Source organism: Cetorhinus maximus, chromosome 2 (genome assembly GCF_964194155.1).
Source record: "Cetorhinus maximus chromosome 2, sCetMax3.hap1.1, whole genome shotgun sequence".
NCBI classification, from domain to species: domain Eukaryota; kingdom Metazoa; phylum Chordata; class Chondrichthyes; order Lamniformes; family Cetorhinidae; genus Cetorhinus; species Cetorhinus maximus.
In genome coordinates, this window is record NC_135880.1 from 43,146,260 (window position 1) to 43,168,691 (window position 22,432).

The following is a 22,432-nucleotide window of genomic DNA, read 5'->3' on the forward strand; positions in this document are numbered from 1 at the left end:
TATGGCTCATTGCTTGAGCGATAGTCTGCGTAGACTCCTCCACCATGGACACCAAGCCAAGCATAGTCTCATGTATCTCCACCAGATGCTCCTGCGCACTTGGCCGCATTTCCTGCACCTGCTGCATCGCCTGAGGCACATCATCAGCCACCGACTGAGCATGTGCCTGGTCCCCTGCAGTCCTCTGACTGCTGTCACCATGGGCACTGTGTCTCTGCCAGCTCCTCCAGCGACTGTGAAGTGCCCTCACTGCCGTGCCCTGGGACACTAGCTGATGTTCGAATTCCCACCGAGGTGCTACTATCTGCGCTGGTGCCTGCCTGGCAGAGATGGTGTGACGCTGGTGAGACTTCAGGGCCCTCATGTGTGAGAGGGGGCCTCTGCTGCTCCTCCTCCCGGCCCTGCTCCGGTGATGCTGAAAGGAAGAACAAGGACAGTGGATCAGTTAACGTGGAGATAATGTCAATGTGCATCCCTGTCTCCCGGATCATTATGCGCTCATCCTTCCATAAGCAATGGTCAAGCCATGTTGCAAAATTAAATCAATTAACATTCAGCACTGCCATGGCTGTTGGGAGGACAATGGTGACCTCACTGTTGGGCATAAATACTTGACCGTGGCACCCCAGCCTCACCGACACCAGTGGACCTGGCCGCATGGCACCTCTCCAGATCTAGGGCCTCCTGCTCGAAGTAGCTAAGAATGGCGATCTGCACCCGGCCCTCGCCAGTCCTCTCACGCTCTGCCGCGTTATGAGCATTCTTCTCCTGAAAATGGTTTGTGCAAATTGTACCTGGACTCTCTTCACGCACGGCCCACCCCAACCAGAGTGGGACATATCAGGACTCCAGTGCCCCCTCACCCCGCTGCTGCCGACACTCACACAAAGATGCTAAGCCTGCTCCACACCCACCCATACCCCCGCCTTGGACACATGCTGCCTACATCACATTAGGTACCACACGGTATATCCTTCCATAGCAAGGTGGTGCAAGCACGTGGAGTGCAGAGTGCAGCAGATAGTTTGTTGCCATGGCACCTTGAAGCTCCCCTCCCAGCATGTCATCACCCTGACTTCGACATGTCCTGGAGTTCCAGCACTGCGCCTAGGTGCAGCTCCTCCAGGTTGCCCCCAAAACAGTCATGTGGGACTCAGTGTAACACATGCTGCGGGGGCAGAACCCATCTCTTCACCATTCTCTCAGGATGACCTCGGCATGGGCAATATCTGCTGGCCCACCCAGCAAAGAACAAATGCCATCAATGATTCAATGCAGTCCCTACGTGCAGAGCTGGGGGGGGGCAGCAGGGGGTGGTAAGTTGAGCTGCTGGGCTACATGACCAATGCTGACATGGTACTCACCCTGCCAGAGCACAACAAGTCATTGAAGCACTTGCGACACTGGATCCAGGTGCGCCTCTGGTGAACCCTTCCACTTGACATTGTGAGCAGCCTTGAGCTTCTGATAAACAGGCCCCGGGTCACCGTTGGACCCGGTGGACAATGCGCTCCCGCCACCGCCCGCCCACTCCTCCTATCCTCGGGAGTCGGGCATTACGCTGGGCAGGTCTTAATCGGCCCACCCACGTAAAATGGCGGCGCGGACCCGACCACGGGCAACGATCAGGTCCGCGCCCTGCTCCTGCTCCGCACCCCCCCCAAACAGAAAATTCAGCCCCTTGTACTTGATGCCCCTACTAATAACACCCAGGATACTGTATGCTTTATTAACTGCTCTCTCCATCTGTCCTGTCACCTTCAATAATCTATGCACATATACACCCAGGTCTCTCTGCTCCTGCACCACTTTATGAATTGTATCCCTGTTTTTATATTGCCTCTCCATGTTCTGCCTACCAAAGTGTATCACCTCACACTTCTCCGCATTGAACTTCATCGGCCACCTATCTGCCCACTCCACCAACTTCTCTATGCTCTTTTGAAAGTCTATACTGCCCTCCTCACAGTTTGCAATGCTTCCAAGTTTTGTATCATCCGCAAACTCTGAAATTGTCCCCTGCACACCATGATCTAGATCGTTTAGATATATCAGGAAAAGCAAGGGTTCCAATATTGATATTTCTATAGAAACATAGAAACATAGAAACTAGGAACAGGGGTAGGCCATTCGGCCCTTCGAGCCTGCTCCGCCATTCATTATGATCATGGCTGATCATCCAACTCAATAGCCTGCTCCCGCTTTCTCCCCATACCCTTTGATCTCTTTCACCCCAACAGCTATATCTATATCTACTTGAGGGATAAATTGGGGGAAAGATGCCACTGCCAGACCCTCCCAATATCAGATAGGCTCCCCCACAGTGGCAGGATCCTGGAATGTATATGGAGATGATCTCCCAGTGGCAGGTGTCCTTTAAGTAGCCCCATCTCAGAGCCACAGGGATCGGAGGGCCACAGTTGAGGCCTCGAGCAATCCTGTGAATGGGTTCCTCCCTTCACTATGATCCCCTGCCAGCTGTGGCCATTCTTCACTTTTAAACTTCCTACGACTTCACAGCGCACCTCCGTTTTGGGGGCTTCAGCAATGTCCACCTCTCCTGGAGGGCCTGCAGGCTGTCCATATTTGCAGGTCCCCTGATTGTGTCTCCTGCCTTGGGAACCCTCTTCATTGGCACTCGTGGCAAGAGGCTGGTGGGCGGAGAGCAGTCAGCATCGGAGTTGGGACCTGGAAATTGTCCTGACATTCTTCTAAGCACAGAACATTCTGCCCTATGTGTCAGCCAGTCCACTCCACACTTTCAGTGGAAGTGGATCTTTAGAGTCCACGCAATTTGCTCCACGAAAATTATATGTCATCAGTGCTTGAGGGCTAAACCTGCAGGTATCTCTTTTAGCAACTCCAGGCAACTTCAAAAGATAATAGTCAGCAATTCTGAGCAAACTTGCAGGCTAACAGCCTTATTAGCAACCCTTCCACCCAAATAATCCCCATTCTCTCAATCACTAACTAACTAACTAGATCTGCTAACTCAACACAAACTGGAGATAGAACCTGAAAGTCAGTGTGGCTCAGTCCCACTGGGCATTGAATTTACCGACTGAGTCTTCAGGAAAGCTCTTAATGCTAATAGATTTTATCAACATCAATGATTCAACTCCTGTCATGTCTCCTCTTGAACACTGATCAGCATTTTAATAATAAGATCTGGAATGATTGATGGCCTCTGTGGTCAGCGACGTAGGGCAAGATTGTAACCCATCAAAACCCACTGGGCCCTAAATAATTTCTGATCACATAGGTTTGCTTTTAAAAAGGGTAAGTAAGTACATCTCACTGCTTTTGGATCATGTACCTAGTACTTTAAAAATTCTATTGTAGTCTGAATCACAATTTCTCATCATTTACTACCACAAGTTCAATAAGATGCATAATTTGCAGCAATTAAGTAGCTTCGAATATGACTAATTTCAAAGAATACTTGAAGTATAAGGCAATTAAGGTGCAATGGATAGTAATATAGGGTAGAATTTTCTGCCTGTCGGGCGGGCAGTGCGGGCACGAACCCGATCACCGCCCGCGATCGGGTCCGTGCTGCCATTTTACACGGGTGGGCCAATTAAGGGCCACCCAGCATGAATCGCGGCTCCCGAGGACAGCGGGAGTGGGCGGGTGGCCCCGGCTCTGCAATGGCCGTCGGGTCCAATGGCGACCCCGCGGCCTGTTTTAAAAAGCTGCTGCAGCCTTTCCAAGGCTGTGAATCATGGCCAGTGGAAGGGCTTCCCAGAGCGCTGCTGGTGAGCAGGCCAGGCAGGAGGGTAGGACAGGGGGCACAGTGCCCCTCATTTTTCTGACGATTGCCTTGCTGCCTTCTCGAGGAGGTGGCAGCACGGCGGGAAGTCCTGGTCCCCCAGGACGGGAGGAGGAGGCCCCCCCACATGACAAAACGTGCCTGGGAGGAGGTGGCGGAGGTGGTGAGCTCCCGGGACATGGTGCAGGCACCTGGATCCGGTGTCGCAAGCGCTTCAACGATCTGTTGCGCTCAGGAAGGGCGAGTACCATGTTGGCATTGGTCACTTAACCCAGCAGGTAGGCTTTCCCCCACAGTGGCTCCCCCCACCAAGTCTGAGTGTAGTGACTGCATTGAATCATTGATGGCATGTGTCCTTCGCTGGGTGGGCCAGCAGATATTGCCCATGCCGAGGTCACCCTGAGAGGGTGGTGAAGATATGGGTTCTGCCCCCGCAGCATGTGGTACACTGAGACCCACATTACTGCTTTGGGGGCAACCTGGAGGAGCTGCACCTAGGCGCAGTGCTGGAACTCCAGGACATATCCAAGTCAGGGTGATGACATGCTGGGAGGGGAGCTTCAAGGTGGTGTGGCACTGAACCATCTGCTGCCCTCTGTGCTCCACGTGCTTGTGCCTCCTCGCTATGGAAGGATATACCGTGTGGTGTCTGATGTGATGTAGGCAGCATTTGGCCAAGGGAATAGTGGGGTGGGATAGGCCTAGCATCTTTGTGTGAGTGTTCGGCAGCAGCGGGGTGAGGAGACACTGGAGCCCTGCAATGTCCCATTCTGGTTGGGGTGGGCTGTCCGTGAAGAGAATCCAGGTACAAGTAGCTCTAATCAATGCTATTCTCTCCTTTTCAGGAGAAGAATGCACATTATGCCGCTGAGCGGGTGAAGACTGGCGGAGGGCCGGCCCAGTTGGCGATTCTCAGTCGCTTCGAGCAGGAGGCACTAGATCTGGAGACGCGCCATGTGCCCACGTCCATTGGTGTCGGTGAGGCTGGGGTGCAACGGGCAGGTATGTTTGCCCAGCAGTGAGGTCACCATTGTTCTCCCAACAGCCATGGCAGTGCTGAATGTTCAGTAATTAAAGTTTGCAACATGGCTTGACCATTGCTTATGGAAGGATGAGTGCATAATGATCCGCGGGACAAGGATGAACTTTGACATTGTCTCCACGTTAACTGATCCAATGTCCTTGTTCTTCCTTTCAGCAGCAGCAGAGCAGGGCCGGGAGGAGGAGCAGCAGGGGCCCCCTCTCACATCTGAGGGCCCTGAAGTCTCACCAGCGTCACACCATCTCTGCCAGGCAGACACCAGCGCAGATACTAGCACCTCAGTGGGAATTAGAACATCGGCTAGTGTCCCGGGGCACAGCAGTGAGGGCATTTCACAGTCGCTGGAGGACCTGGCAGAGACAGAGAGTGCCCATGGCACCAGCAGTTGGAGGACTGCAGTGGACCAGGCACATGCTCAGTCGGTGGCTGATGATGTGCCTCTGGAGTCATCTGCGAAGCAGCAAACGCAGGAAATGCGGCCGGGTGTGCGGGAGCATCTGGGGGAGATACATGAGGCTATGCTAGGCTTGGTGTCTGTGGTGGAGGAGTCTACGTGGACGATAGCCAAAGCAATGAGCCTCATGGCCGAGCGCCATGCATTCTCCACGGAGAGAGTGGCGACTCTCATGGAGAGGCTCCTTCAGGAGGCCAATCAGGGCTTCCTGGGGATGCACTCTGACCAGCAAGCCCTCACATCGGCATTGACCTCAGCTGGTCAGTGCCAGTGTGGGAGATGGTCTGGGCACCAAGTTTCCCAGCTCGGTGCCCATCCATCCACAGTGAGCAGGGAGGTCCGAAGCAACCTCACATCGGTGCAGCAGCTGCCTGTCATCTCTGTGGGCACCTCTCAGGGCACTCCGAATGAGGGCGACAGCTCCTCCACCCCTCTCCCAGTGACCGTAGCATCCGGTGAGGCTGCGACGACTGGGGAGATGCCAGCTGTGGAACTGACCGCTCCCTCCCAGGCGGGGCCAGCACAGGCTCCATGGGCCAGAGGATGACCTCCAAGGTCATCGAGGGCAACAGGACAGCAGAGTGAGCAGGCTGTCTCAGGTGCCACACCCAGTGATGGGGCAGCACCAAGACGTAGCACCCGGAAACGTAAACATAAGGCACCTTAGGCACATCACGGGCTTATCACTGGTGCTTTTGTGTTGGCCCATAATGAGGTCTTTGTGAATTGGTGTGATTTTTAACACCTTTATCATTTTGTTTTCTTAAGTTGCTTTGGTTGTAATATTAAATTCAGACATGTCACTATGGCTGAGGGTGCCTCTTTTCTTCTGCAGGTGGATGGTTACTAATAATGTTATAAATGATTTGTGGGACATTCAGCTTTATTAACAAGGCCCTTAGTTAATGTTGCTATCCAGGCAGATTTTGCACTCAGGCATCGAGTATGGAGCCTCCAGGCTTGTCCTGGGGGTCCATCTGTGGTGGGCTAGCTGAAAGTTCATTGAATTAAACCCTGCCTCCCTGGAGTATGCCCGGGTCAGTGTCTACCCCCTCAGCATTACCCTGTGCGTGCTCATCCTCGGACTCACTGCTGGACTCATCGTGTGCAGCCACAACTACTGTGTCTACATCTTCATCGTCCACAGCGTCCCCCCTTTCCATCACAAGATTGTGCAGAGCACAGCATGCAACCACTATCAGCAACACATGATCTGGGGGGTACTGGAGTGCACCCCTTGAGCCGTCCAGGAATCAGAAGCACATCTTGAGAAGACCGATGGTTCTCTCCACCACAGCCCTTGTGGAGGCGTGGCTCCTATTGTACCACTGCTCAGCTTCTGTTCTTGGATGGAGAGGCATCATGAGCCACCTTCTGAGGAATAGCCCTTGTCACTCAGCAGCCATCCATCCAGCCGGGCTGGAGCACTGAAGAGCCCTGGCACCTGGGAGTGTCTGAGGATGTAGGCGTCGTGGGAGCTGCCTGGGTACCTTGCACAGACTTGTAGAATCAGCATCCTGTGATCACACACTATCTGCATGTTCATGGAGTGGAAGCTCTTCCTGTTGATGAAGGCACCGGGCTCACCTGCTGGCGCCTTGATGGCCACATGTGTGCAGTCTATAGCACCCTGGACACGGGGGAAGCCAGCAATCACCATGAAGCCTCTGGCTCGCTGTGTCTGGCTTGCCTGGTCCCAACAATAGAGGATGAAGGTCAATCCACGCCTGAACAGAGCGTCTGTAACCTTCTTGACACAAGTGTGATTGGGAGACACCACAAATATCACCCACCGACCCCTGGTAGGAGCCAGAGGCATAGAAGTTGAGGGCAGCTGTGACCTTTAGAGCCACTGGCATGGGGTGTCCACCCACACAGTTCGCAGAGATCTCAGGCCCTATCATCTGACAGATATAGTTGACTGTCTCCCTTGAGAGACGGAGCCTCCTTCGGCACTGCACCTCAGACATATTGAGGTAGCTGCTTCACCGCCTGTATACCCTGGCAGCAGGATAGTGGCATCTTCTGTGGCCCCTTCCACCTTGGACTACCTCTTGGCCCTGCAACCCTTGTGCCTCTGCCTGTCCTCCCAAAGGTGGCTCTCCTGGAGGCTGAATGTGCACTCCTGGCTTCCTCCTCCTTCTAGCCCTCCTTTCCTCCTCAGAGGAGCTGCCTCCAGTGGACAGTTCAGCTCCCATTCCCAGGCTATGGGAAGGTTTCCTGAAACCTGTAGGCCCAAAAAAGATTTCTCACTGCCGGGTGCTGACCTGAAGGTTGTAAGTCCAGACCAAGCATCTGGTATGCGTTTTGAAGTAATGCAGATCACACAGGCAAGTATCAGTCACTTTGAAACATCAATATTTGACAGAGCACATTCGCGACCCCACTGAGCCCTCTTATCCCGCCCGTGGATGAGGTTTATACAAATGTGTCCTACCCACCTGCCCGTGGCACCCATGCGCTGACCCGAAGATCACATGGGAGCCGCAAAATCGCCGTCGATTGGCGCCTCAAGGGCCTTAAATGGCCCGTTAATTAATGGCGGGCTGCATCGGGTATCATTGCGCGCCCGCCCAAGGAAATATCATGATGGCACACGGTGACATTGGGATGCTCGCCCGACATCACCGCCCGTCATTTTACGTGTTGGCGTGCGGGTCCTGCTCCCATATGCCAAAGGGAAAATTCTGCCCATAGTGTGGTAACAGTTCAGCAATAAATAAACTGTAAAAGATGTACTTTTATAGTGAATGAACATTGTGCTAGGAAAGCAGATTGTATTTTTCCATGTTTCAATACAACATAATGCGTTCATCAGCAAGGTTATTACCACTACAAACCTTGAATGGATTTAATTTCCACAGCAAAAGGCTGCACAGGCAAGTTATTCAGAGATGACTGCCTTTGATTTTGGATAGCTGTAAAGAATTGCATGGAAAATTAATTTAAGCTGTTTCAGTCTAACTCTGAGTGAATAAATCCATCACTGTGATTTGAATCCACTTCACACATTGGATTCCTGCAAAGATGGAGGTCTTTTCTTCCTGATGGCTGTAAGGCTCACAAATAAAATTAATTTTAGTTATCTCAATCCAAATGCACAAGGAAAGAGTGTGTCAAATGAACTTAGCTGAAATATTATATGCCAAAGCCGCAGGAATAGAGACTGCAGGAAATGAAAACTCTATTGTGTATTTGTGCAGAAAAAAGGTGCTTTAAAAAAAATATATCAGATACACTAGCATTGCAATATATGAGAGTTCTGATTGCTTCTGATCCAAGCCACAGTATGCTTGGCCATGGTTATGTTACTGTGTGAAAAGTGAAAAATGTTGCGTTCTTTGGCACTGCTAGACCTTTTACCGTGAAATTTTTTCATAAAAATTATTTTCAAATTCTTAGTGCAACAAGGATGATATACTTGGACCATATATATAAAATAATTTACTCAACTATTTTAAAGATATATCAAAGGGAACCAATACATTCTTCTCTAAGTAGAAGGTAGAGTGTTGTACAGTCACAATGTGTTGCAGTTCAGTGCTGTACAAGCCTAGCAAGTGCAATCCAAATTAGTGTGAAACTATCAAAGTTAATTTTAATGCAGCACAAAATGTATTATTTTATTTAAAGAATATCTAATCTATCTATGGTAACTAAAAAAATACATAGGTTAGTTTTACAGGCACTTTTAGTTCATTGTACAAGTGATCAGTAATACATTTCAAACACATGTAACTCCATTGCAACATGTTGATTGGAAGCCACTGGCTATAATCAGCTGCCCACTGTAGAGTGAACACTCCATAACAATAAAATGTAACATAAAAAATTTAGAAATTAAACTTCACTGATGTTAATGATATAAGCTAGCTGCTTCTAATGTGAGGGATGTATGCATGTTGTAACTTTAGTACAGTATAGCATTTCATTATTCATCATTAGAACAGATTTGAATTCAACAATGAATTATCCTGTGGAATGCTAGGGCATGTATGTTCTATCTTTTGCATCAATATTGCTGAAAAAGGAGACATGTCAAAGCTTTTCATCTTGCACTCGTCAGGACACTTCACAAGAATGCCAATATAAGGGGAAAACAACAATTTATACTGTATGAGAAGAGAGTGCTGATTGGTTGGCAAGTGGTGTCAGCAGTCTCTTCACATACAATATAAATTGTTGTTTTCCCCTTATATTGGTATTCTTGCAAAGCGTCCTGATGAGTGCAAGACGAAAAGCTTAGACATATCTCTTTTCTCAGCAATACTCAAGTTCTGAACTACCAAGCGACTTTTTGCATCAGTGTTGCTCTGGGAAACGCCCTATGAAGACAACAAATGACCACTAAGGTGTGAGCTGGTATCACTTTCTTTTTCCTTTTGGAGCACCTGAATGCAAAAAGCAACTTTATTGGATTCATGGACAGGCAGAATGCTGATTGTGACCCTTCACAAGTAGGTTTGAACCTATCATCACAACGTGATAGGCTAAATATTAACACCAACGACAGTAAATGTTAGTTCTGTCTTTTCTGTAGTGCACATTATTATAAATGTAATGAAGATATTGGTACTTAAACTTTATACTTTGGACTTTCGAACCTTTCTAGTTGGCGTAAGAGGATTTACTTTCATTGCAGTACACACCTAGAAACCCATTTTAGAGCATAGTTTCCAATATACTGACCTTGTTGTGCCAGGAGTAGCTTAAATATTTTGCAGCAACAATGCTTGGTAGAATGTGTTATGACTTGGTGTTTATTTATTCCAGTCAATATAGGGAAAAGTAACAGTCCCTTGAGTTTCACAATGTATTTTAATTTAAATGCTTCACATATGGGCATTCTCGGATAGCCATATGTCAATGTTTAATTATCGAAATAGAACATCCTGTATATTTGATAAATGATTGATTGACCAGATGAACTTCTTATTCTATCCAGAATACCATTTTGGCGTGGACTTTCCACCATTCCATAACAACAATGGCTTGCAATTGTAAAAGTCATTTAAATATAGAAAATGTTCCATGGTAATTTACATAGCAGCAAAGAACAGTAAAACGTTAATTAAAACGTTTAAAGGAATGTGTTTTTTCTGTTAACTATCTGCAAAAACAAGGATTATTTTCTTTTACATATAGAGAAAGGGAATTTTAACATGGGTGAGGAGCTCCAAAAGGAAATTCAAGTGCTCCAAAAGGAAAAAGAAATTAATACCAGCTCACATCTGAGTGGATCTTTGTTGCCTTCATTGGACATGGATTAGGTGCAGGCGGGGGGTTAAATGGGTAAAAAATGGCAGCGTCTCAGGAAAATGGCTCCAGCCCACTGGCTTCTGGGTTTTACTCAACTTGGACAAGGGGCGACAGCCAATCCACTCCCAGGGGGCGAGCTGGCATTGCATAAATGTTAATGAGGCTGGAAGCCTCTGAGTTAACTTACTTTGTAAATTTAGCCATGGTCAGCTGAATAGGAAAATCCGGCAGCTGTGTTGATGTGAGGACAACCATGGAGATCACTCCTTGTGGTCCAGGAGGGGCAGAAGTGTTTCCTCCTGACCCTCCAAGCTCCCCCAAATCAGACTGCCTTGATACAAACCCCAGACCTCAAACAAACCTTTGTAACCACCCCAGGATCAGACTCTCCCCCAAAGGTCAGATCCTCCGCCAACAGGGCCAGGGTGTGAATGCCCCCACACCCCCCACCCCCATCCCGGGTTCAGAGGTAGCGTTCTGTTTAGGATTGGACCCTCCATCTGCAGATCAGGGTTTGGAACTACCTGGTCCTTGGGTCTGGTCTGCAGCATAGCCTTCCCCACAATCCCTTGCCCCAACTGGAAATCAAGCCTGTCGTCAGACTGATTTATGGGCAAGGAACCTGGATTATTGAATTTCTGACAATTGTGTTTTTGTCTATATGTGAAAACAACAATTGACAGTGGCTGCTTAGTGTGACGACTAGGGCCAGAACCTTACCTTCTGTGGGTGGGCGCGCGTCCGACCCGAACAGGTGTGAAATCACGCGAGATGATGTCGGGCGAGCGTCCCGACATCACCGTGCCCTCAGGTGATATTTCGCTCAGTGGGCGGGCGCTAAAGTCGGAAGAGTGCCTGCCGACAATTAAGAGGGCAATTAAGCCCATTGACATCCCAATTACCAGCGACTTTTCATGGCCCGTCCAACCTTATGGTTGGCGGATGGGCCAATCGGCCAGGCAGGCTTTACATTTTCTATGAAACCGAGGGTGGGATGAAATCTCCGTTAGGATTTAAAATAAAAAGAAATATCTGGGGACTGTTTTTTTTTGGGAGGTGTGTTTTCAGGTGTTTGATTGTGCTGCATGGACATTTTTTGCATGATTTTTGGGGTTCATTTTTTTACTTGGAGGTCTGCAGATCCCTGAGGCAGCTGCCTGCCTTTAGGGAGCTCTCTCGAAGCACTCACCCATACCCGCGGTCTCGTTGGCGCCCACCCTCTTCCCGCCCCCAACGGCAATGCTGAGCCTTCCTCTGGGCGCATTTCACTCTGGCTGGCCATTAAGATCGCGGTCGGGGGCCTATCATGGGCGGAAGCGCATTTCGCGTCCGCTTCCGGGCTCGCCGATCACATGCACCCAACGAGCGCAAAATTCTGGCCTAGGTTTCAGAACTTACTGTATTGTATTTTAATTGTTTTGTGGGATAAGGGCATCGTTCACAAGACCAGCATTTATTACCTATCCCTAATTGCCCTTGAGAATGGGACATGCCATTTTCAAAGCACCAAAACAATATTGAGGTTTTACTGTTCTCCACAGCAGTTCCCAAAATAGCTCCAGGCTGCCATCTATAATTGAATACACAGTGAGTAACAATTAGATGTTTCATATATATTGAAGAGAAAGTGAACAATTAAGTGTAAATCTCAATAGTGTGGGAGGAATTTGGTTAGATTTGTACAATTTACGCATTTCCATTCCTTTTTCCTAACATATTTAACTTCCCTTCTGTACCTCATGATGTTCATAAAACATAGGAAAAAAAGCTCTGAGAGTTACTTCAGTCTTCGTTTGAAGCCTTGTAAAAATTGCATGTAAATCAAATATTTATAAGTCTACCAGGAAATGATTCAGAATATTGTGGAATTTAAACAGACCTGATGGAGCTAATTTGGTACTCCATCCTGTAGGCTAAAAAAATGTCTTTCTTAATGAGATAAAAATCTCTACTCTGTTGGCTGTGAGGATCCAGTAATAAAATGAGTCTGGGAAATCTCAAATTAGCTGTGTCAATTTTCAATGCCCTCTTGAGGGTATCGACTCCCACTCATGTATATAACATGGGTAGCAGACACACTTCAATACCTCACCCAAATAGCCATTCTTCAAGGGTGAGCCTAAATAGTTATTGTGGTAACATATTTAATTTTATGGTTCATCAAAGCTGATCTTATTCCTGCTCCCAACCAACATTCATAAATGCACACTTTCCAGTGTAGCTCACTGGATATCACCAAGACTGGGTTGACCATCCTCTTTTTAGCCCAGGGAAACTAAGGTCAATTATAGGGCAGGATTTTTCATATGGCGGGCGGGCTGGGTGGGAGCAGATGGGGGCGGGAGTGAAGCCAATTGCTGCCCGCGATTGGCTCTGCACCGCCATTTTACACGGGCGGGCCAATTAAGGCCTGCCCAGCATAATACGTGAGCGGTAGCGCTCAGTGCTACCTGTGCGGGAGGGGGGAGGAGGGAGAGTTGGGGCCAGTGGTCTTTTGTACATACGCACGAAAGAGTGCAGCAATCTCCCTGAGGCACGGAGCTGCCTCAGGGAGATTGAATGGATATTAAAATAATTAAAGAAATGATTAAAAAATTTATTTAAACATGTCCCCTCATGGGACATGTGACTGTGTCAAACGAGTGGGGACATGTTTTTATATTTATGAAAATTTACTGGAAACCTCATCCCGGCTCATGAATGAGGTTCCTGAAAAACGTGAAGGCCGCTTGAGCTTCTCGCCTGCCTGCCTTAATAGGCCGTTTACATTTTGGTGGGCACGCAGCCAATTCCGGCACGCGCCCGCCGAATGCAATATCACGATGGCGCGCGATGGCATCAGGATGCACGCCTGACGTCATTGCACATCATTTTACACTTGAGCACGTCATTTTACACGTTGGTGTGTCGGGCCCGCCCCCGCACGCCAACCGGAAAATTCTGCCCATAGTGTCCAGCCTGTCACCCATGCTGAGGATACCTAACTCAGTACACATGGGAATCCACCCTGGAACTTCTGGTTTGTATGACACAACGATAGGTAGGAAAGTATGTTGTGAAGAGGACATAGGAGGTTGCAGATGGATATAGATAGGTTAAGTGAGTGGGCAAAGATCTGGCAGATGGAGTATAACGTGGGAAAATGTGAAGTTGTTCACTTTGGCAGGAAGAATAAAAAAGCAGAGTATTACTTAAATGGAGAACAACTGCAGAATTCCAAGGTGCAGAGGGATCTAGGTACATGAGTCACAAAAAGTTAGTATGCAGGCACAGCAAGTAATTAAGAAGGCAATTGGAATGCTAATCCTTATTACAAGAGGAATTGAACATAAGAGTAAGGATCTGCGGAGAGGAACACAGTTAACGTTTCAAGTCCGTATGACTCTTCAACAGAACTAAGTAAAAATAGAAAAGAGGTGAAATATAAGCTGGTTTAAGGCGGGGGGGTGGTAGAGCTGGATAGAGAGGGGGTGGGTAGAGCTGGATTGCTCTCTATCCAGCTCTACCCCCCCTTAAACTAGCTTATATTTCACCACTTTTATATTTTTACTTAGTTCTGTTGAAGAGTCATACGGACTCGAAACGTTAACTGTGTTCCTCTCCGCAGATGCTGCCAGACCTGCTGAGTTTTTCCAGGTATTTTTATTTTTGTTTTGGGTTTCCAGCATCCGCAGTTTTTTGCTTTTATAAAGGTAAGGATGTTATGCTTCAGTTATACAGGGCATTGGTGAGACTGCATCTCAACTACCGTGTGCAGTTTTGGTCTTCTTATTTAAGGAAGGATGTAAACATATTGTAGGCAGTTCAGAGGAGGTTTACTAGATTGATACCTGGAATGAGTGGGCTGTCTTATGAGGAAAGGTTAGACAGACTGGGCTTGTTTCCACTGGAGTTTAGAAGAGTGAGAGGTGGCTTGATTGAAGTATATAAGATCCTGAATGGCCTTGACAAGGTGGAAAGGATGTTTCCTCCTGTGGGTGATTCCAGCACTAGGGGGCACTGTTTTAAATTAGGGGTCGCCCTTTTAGGACAGAGATGAGGAGAATTTTTTTCTCTCAGAGGCTTGTGCGACTTTGGAACTCTCTCCGTCAGAAGGTGGTGGAGGTGGGGTATTGAATATTTTTAAGCCAGGAGTAGATAAATTCTTGTTAGGCAAGGGAATCAAAGGCTATCAGGGGTAAATGGGAAGGTGAAATTCGAAACACAAGCAGATCAGCCATGGACTTATTGAATGGCAGAGCAGGTTTGTGGTGCCAAATGGTCTACTCCTGCTCCTATTTCTTATGTTCTTATGGCTTAGCCACACATTGGGGAGCTAACATCTTTACTTTCATGTTTTTTTGTGACACTTTATAACAGAGATAAATATTTCAGGAGGGAACAATAAAGTATATCTCAGCCTAGCTCGGACTTTTATTTTCCCCGCAATTTTTTCTCCATCTCTCTTGAAAGTGTTGACACTTCTTGTGGTATTTCCACAAATATCAGCAAACTTTGTACAACTGACTATTTTTATATGGCATAAGTCATAATAGTCATAATAGCAGCCCATTTGACTGTGGTTGGATTCGTAATTGAGAACAATTCTGTCCAAATATGCACATTTTACAGCACAGATCTTTAAAAGTAGTCAATAATGAAATCCTAAATTGATTCTTTTCTAGCCTCTCTAACCAAGCAGTGCCAACATCAATTGTAGCAACTCTGTTGTACCTCTGATTGAGATCAGCTAGTTTAGCATACATGTGTAATTGGAGGTTTTAGCCTTTGCGCAGTGGTCGCACTCTTGCCTCTAAGTCAGGAGGTCTTGGGCTCAAATTCCACTCCAGATTCTTCAGCAGGTAATGCAGGCTGGCTCTTAATTGCAGTACAGATGGAGTGCTGAGCTGTCATAGATGCTATCTTTTGAATGCGATATTAAACCAAATGTCATCCGTCCTCTCAGGCAGACATAAAAGATCCAATGGCACTCTTCCAAAAAGGACTGGAAGTGGGGTTCCCATCCAATAATTATCTCTCATGGATAAAACAGATTGATTGGTCATTATCTCATTACTCTTTCGTGGGACCTTGCTGTGTGTAAATTGGCTGCTGCTTTACAATGGTGGCTACACCTCAAAAATGTTTAATTGGCTGTAAAGCACTTTGGGACATTCTGAGGCTGTGAAAGATGCTATATAAATACAAGTTCTTTATTTCTACCTGGTCCCAGAGATCCTGGATCTCTGGGCCTAATCCAAGTCTGCAGAATGGAGCTCAAAGCTATAACGAACCAAGTCCTTCAGATATAATTAAACTTTACAGCACCCTCGAAATGCTTGATGATACTTCCTTAAACTTTCTACTTAAATTTACTAACACAGCTTATAAAACCCTGCAAGCAAGGTTCTACTTTCACCTTACTTTACTGCATGTTTATGAATACCTTTGAGAATTAAGCCATGTTTGGAATATGTTAAAGAAAGTTGTGCCTAAGTATAATGGTTGTCAGCTGTAGAATCAACCATGTGTAGGCAAGAGGGACATTGTCTAACCAGAAGTACAGCTGATAGACAGACATATGGATACCGTATAGTTGTAAAGGATACAATATCAAAGGATATTTCATGTCTTGAATTCTCCCATCTTTGTGTTACTTGGCAATTCATTCTTTGTTTCTGGTATGAAAATGTACTGGTCACCGTGCTTAAAAAGAAACAATGTGGTGAATATTTCACATTGACACGAAACAAAAGGGTGTGCAGCGTTGTAGTCAGTCTCACTATTGAAAGGCGGGTTAATCTAATGGAATGGGTATTCCTATGTTCTGGCAAAAAGTCAAGGAATCAGTGTTACATTTACACATATCTTTCTCTTCTGGATTGATGTTACTGCTCGTTTAACTTCTGTTTAATTTGATGAAGATGTTTATTTATTCAATCCTATGATAACATTATCAATGGGGTTACAGCCACACTGGGAGGATTAGGAATTCCTGAAGGAGAACTAGTATTCATTATTCTGACAGCAACAAATAACATAAGTTAAGCACTTTTTTAACTCCTTTGAATAACACTGAAGGTATTCTTAGTGTCTTGGCTTAGATAGACACTGTTTTTAATAAAAATAAATTGGACTTGTTGCAAATATAGTTGAACAGTTCAGCTGCAAGAACACATAATTACAGCAATAAAATAGATTTATACTAGCTGCAGTTTGCAATGATGATATAAGCTGACTAAATGAATATCAATGTTTGGTGCTGTTCTAGTGATGTTATTGTAGTTTTCATAAGATTTTAACAAAGAGCTCACTTAACTAAAATGAATACATGCCAGCACTGACGTGATGGGCCAAATGGCCTCCTTCTGTGCTGCAACCATTCTATGATTCTACGATTCTATTTAAATTCCTTAATCCAAGCTATATGTTCTGCCGTATCAATTACATGGAGTATTCATGGGAATCATTTTAAAGGGAAGAATTCATAAGTTAATTGGGCTGTCATTGTATTTTCAGGTAAAGATAGGATAAATCAAATCCATAAGCCATTACACTTTGTAAAAGGTTAGTGTCTGCGCTCGTTAAAGGATCTTGAAGCTACTTGTCAAATGTTAAATGAAATAATTTGTTTTTATCAGAAATAAAACCAGAAATGCCATGAATAATTATAATATTTTGCTGTTCAAGTTTATGAAGTGAAAACAATCTATTTGCAATGATTGTTCACTCATGTATGGGTTAATTCCAACATGGAGCCTTCGAAATTCTATCCCTGTTTTGCTATGTTTGGGTCTGACATAGCATGTTAATCTGTTTAGCATGTGTCTTACAACACAGATTGGACCTCCACAGTGTGTATTCCCTTATTCAGTGGTACTATAATACTACTGTAGAGATTGCTGAACCACTGAGGAACTGAAATCAATCACATATGCTTTCATCATCAATTCTTAGCCCATTGCCAATTCTTTGATAAACAGAAACCTAGACTTCCCATTTTGTTGCAATACAGCCTGCCGCAGAGTTTACTAGTGGCATTGCAGAAATGTTAACTATAAGTGTAAATTGGCATCTCCAAAGCTTTTACTAGAATTTGATCAGTAAAATTTCTCATTACCAGTTCATGAGAACATTCAGGCTGGGATTTTCTGCACCCGCAGGTGTGCATTTGGCGGGCTGCACTTTGAGGGGAACTCAGAGGTGAGTGCACAGTAATGTTGCACAGTGCTCACCCGGGTCACCTGTTGGACTTCATGAAGCTGGAGGGGGGGAGAGAGAAAGGCGGGGGGTGTGGCGCAAGGGTTGCCCTGTGGTTGAGGTGACTTGGGGAGGAGCAAGGGCTGCCCTGCAGCTGAGTTCCATTGGGGATGGGGGGCACAAGGGCTGTCTTGCAGTTGAGGCGGCTTGTGGGGGGGTAAGGGGGCAAGGGCTGCCCTGTGGTTGAAGGCAGCGCACAAGCACTTGTGGAGTAGGGTGGGTGGGTGAGGGAAGCAGCCACGCATTAGGGAAACCTTGCATAAATTGGCCATCTCTTTGCAGCTCACACAGTTCAGGCACAGCCACATTGATATGATTGGAGTCGGGCCTCTAGAGTTTCTGCCCACTCCAACAATGCAGAGGCATCAAAGTGCCACCAAGTACTCCAGAGCTCTTCAGCCCTTGGGCCTAGACTGCAAACTAGTGAGTGTTTTAGTGGACTACAGAACAGTTGGATGACTGGGCACTTTGTACAATCCCCTTACTAAAGTTGGCCATGGAGCAGTCACTGTGGAAACGCTCAGAGCCCCTTGCAATGACATCATCCCAGTTTGGACCAGCCTCCCCTGTAGTTGAAGCTAACAGTGCAGCCTTGCAGTGTGGGTTAGGAGAATGCCTGAACCTGAGCTGAGAGCACAGCATGGAGTCCAGTGGGCAAAGCTGCCACCAATCGGTCAGGTGGTGTGGGGCAGAGGTGGGTGGGGTTTTGGGCAGCCATGCAGCGCAGTAAACTCTGGCCATCCAAGTGGTGGCCAGCACCCTCTGGGATGCATTAAGCGGCCGTCAGACTTAACCAAGGGAGGTTGTTAGTATACCCATGCTAACCCACATGTCTCTCTCTTTCATCCTGTTGGAGGAGTACATCAGGATCATGAAGCCTGGTGACCTAGCTGTATTCCTCATGGCGTACAGAGAGCGAAGATGATGGAGAAGAGAGCGATTGAGATGCCTGGCTGCGTGTAGGGAGGAGCAGCACCCTCCGGAAGAAGGGACGGCTGGGGCTCCCGCACACACTGCTGAAGAGCCACAGCGAGCTGTCGCTGGTCAGTGCTTAGCAACACCCAGAATCTATAGATGCTGCCTTTCATTCCTGCAGATGACTGAGAACCAGTGTCACCGAAGACTGCGCATGTCTCAGGTCGGTCACATCTGCCAGCTACTGCAGGATTTGGCGCCACGGGGACATGGAAAGCATCCACTGCCAGTGGCTGTGAAAGTGACCGTGGTGCTCAATTTCCACACCAGTGGCTCCTTTCAGGGCTCCACAGGTGACCTCTGTGGAATCTCACAAGTCTCCACCCACAAATGCATTCATGGGGTCATGGAAGCCATCTTCGCAAGGATACACAACCCATTACAACCTGGCGCTGCAAAGGGGAGAGGAGCTGGCTGAGGAGGAGATGGAGGAGATGGAGGTTTCCTCCAATGATAAGGATGCCGATGGGAATGAGGCTGAGGAGGTCTCCGAAGGCGATGATGATGGCAACGAGGCCCTCACACTGGCCAGGTGAGTCAGGCTCGCTTGGGAGCCCCTCATAGCTGCTAGATTTGTGGAGGATGATGATGACAGATCCTCACATTGCATCTATGAACATTTGACTCCAGTCTGGTTTATGGCACTGCACATACCCTCTGTGAGAATGCTCCTGTCATGGAGACACAGTGGAGGCCTTAATAGTCGCTCGATTGCAGGAGGATGGTGGTGACATGCAGTGAAGACACTACATAGATCTCCACATAGCCCCTGAAAATGTCTGACTCCTGTCTAGCTGAGGGCAGCTCGCTTGTGCTCTGTGATCAGGGTCGTATCATAGAGAAGCAGCCATGAAACTTTAAAAGCATCTGATCCTTTGTCCGACTTCACTACCTGACCCCTTCAGGAGCACAGCGTCACTGGTCACAGATGCTGAAGAGATGGGGGCCAGTCCCATCTTAAAGGTGCTGAGAGCACACAGAGAGAATGAGGGAACTCTGTGATGCCTGCCCATGATATTCTGACAGCAATAACAAGGAAGAGGCCCTGGACTGAGACACCTGCCTTTATGTTGTGCAGAAAGGATTCACATCTGAGTGAGACAAACATTGCTCATCAGAACAAGGAGCCATAGGCAGGGAGACATTCTTCAGAGTTTATTTACAATAGTGAACATTATGTACAAGAGATTAACACCCGTGCCCAGGCTGTGCAATTACATCTTCTTCCTGTTTGGATGGAATTCCACATTGGCCCCAAGCCCCGAACTCTCCTTCTGGAGCCGGTGCCCCGCAACCTGAGTTGCCTCGTGGAAATGCCCTCTGTGCCCTTTAGCACAGCGCGGAGGGGTTTACTGCATGGGCTGCTGCTTCACACCCTTCACTTCCTTACCCTCACCTGCCACCCAGACATGCCCTGGTGGCGGAGGTCTCCAGCGGGGGACCCTCTACGGGGGTGTCCTCCCACTTTCCATCGGGGATGTGGGGTGGAGGGTGTTGGACGCAGCATCCCATACAACTGTAGGTTGTGTGAGTTCACAGACTCTCAAGATACCAGCGTCTTTTGTGGCCTTGTGGAGTCTGTGGACCACGTGTATGTTAATTGTTGTAGGCTCCACCCCCTTTTTAGTTTCTTGTAAAACCTTTTACTGTTGTTTTGTTTGCACTTCAGCCCCACGCTCCTGATCTATGGGCACCCGGTGCGGAGGGGGCCAGGAGGGAGGAGGACCTTCTCGTGAACCTGCTCCTGGGCCTGGCCAATTTGGCGATTAACATGTCCAGGCAGCGGGCGATTGAGGAGGTCGTCCAACCCGACTGTCTGCCCCTCTTCCGCGGCAGTGATCGCAGCCGGGTAACCCTGGAGAGAGAGCTGTCCACCGGCACCATCGAGGCCTTCCGTGCTCAATGGGCACCCTGGGGACTGGGGTATTTTATCGACCCCTTTAATCACATTTTGATTTGATGTTTGTAAGTTTCCTTTGCATTTTGTCTTTTGTTTTTGCAGTTTCCCTTTAAGGAGCTGCTTTTACTTTGTCTCTGATTTTGTTAATTTAGTTTAATTGTTTTGACTCAAAAGAGTTACATCTTCTTCCTGTTTGGACGGAATTCCACATTGGTCCCAAGCCCCGAACCCTCCCTCTGAGCTGGTGCCTCGCAACCTGAGTTGCCTCGTGGAAATGCCTTCCTTGCCCTCCCTACCTATGGCTCCTTGTTCTGATGAGCAGTGTTCATGTCACTCAAAATGTGAAACCTTTCTGCATCAGTAATGGAGCTTAGCTCGCCCAGCAGTGCAGGGGTGATGTTCTGGACCAAGGTCTCCATGGCAGCTGCCATCCTACCAGTGTTGACCTTGGTGCGTTGCAATGCCAGCGTTATTACCTCAGCCTGAAGGCAGCCGGACTCCTCCATTGTGCTTTGCAATCTGAGGAGTGCAGCAGACATCCCTTCCTGATGTTCCTGAGCTTGCCTTTGCAGCTCCAGCAACTGTGACATGATCGAGTCCAGAGGCTCATCATCTGACTTGGACTCAGCAAATTTCTGGCCTTCAGCAGTCCTCTGAGTGCTGAACAGCTGGGAAGTCCCTGCCTCCGCCTGCTGTGGATCAGACAGTGCGATGTGCTCACCAGATTGTGATCCCGAGGCTACTGCAAAGCTAGGTCCCACCGAGGTGTGTGTCTCTGCGCTGATGGAGGGTATGGGTGAGCGCTGTGATGGAACTTCAAGGAGGGTGCCTTCAGATTCCTCTTTAGAAGTTTCTTCGGGGCTTGATTGGAGGCCCTGGTTCATGGACTCCGTCGGCTGTTTCCCAGATGTGCCTGCAGAAACAAGGGGAAATAATTAGTGCAGGGCAGTGGCCTGTGAAACAGGACACGTCACTCACAGCATGCTTGTCTGATGGATGTTGCACTGCTGGATCCTCACTTGGTAGAGCACCGCTGACATCACCGTCAGCACAGGAATGGGTCCAGATCCTCGCCGGGCAGCTGGATGGCTCTGTTTTCAAAGTCCGTGAGGAACTTGATTTCAGGCATTCCTCCCCCAGCCTGCAACCTCTTCCTCTTGTGTCAGCTTGTCCTGCATGAATAGAGATGGAGAGAGCATAAGCAGGATGCCTGCCAGGCCAGATGATAAGTATGCCTGGCATGTGTGGTGTTGGATCCTGGTTACCAGTTTGTTTGGGTCCTGTTCACATGCTTGTTGTAAGAGGTGGCCGATTTGGTACTAATGATAGAGTTGAGTAGCAGACATTTCATAGGTAGAAACTCTGTGTTTATTTGCAAAGGTACTAAGCAGCAACTAAACATGTGCTAACACTTCAGACTCAATCTACTGACTACAGATGACTAACTATAGAAGTAGCCCGAGCTACTCTGCTATTGGATACTAAGATCACATGATCTTCCGTTATAATATTCTTCTTAAAGGTATATTACATATCAAGTTACCACATCCCTCCTCCTTTACTCAGGAATACATTTTATATTTATATTTACAATCTTCTCAAAATAGCAAATTATTTACACTGATAAGTAATTTATAAATCCAGTCTTTCTGGGGGTTTCCTTATGTGAGTAGAGTATCTTAGCTCGACAACTTCAGATGCCTTTTCAGGAACGTCCTTTTTCGGAGTTGTCTGCACATCAGGTGCTTCAGTGGGCTCTTGCAGATCTGTATCCTCCACTCTTGAAGGAAC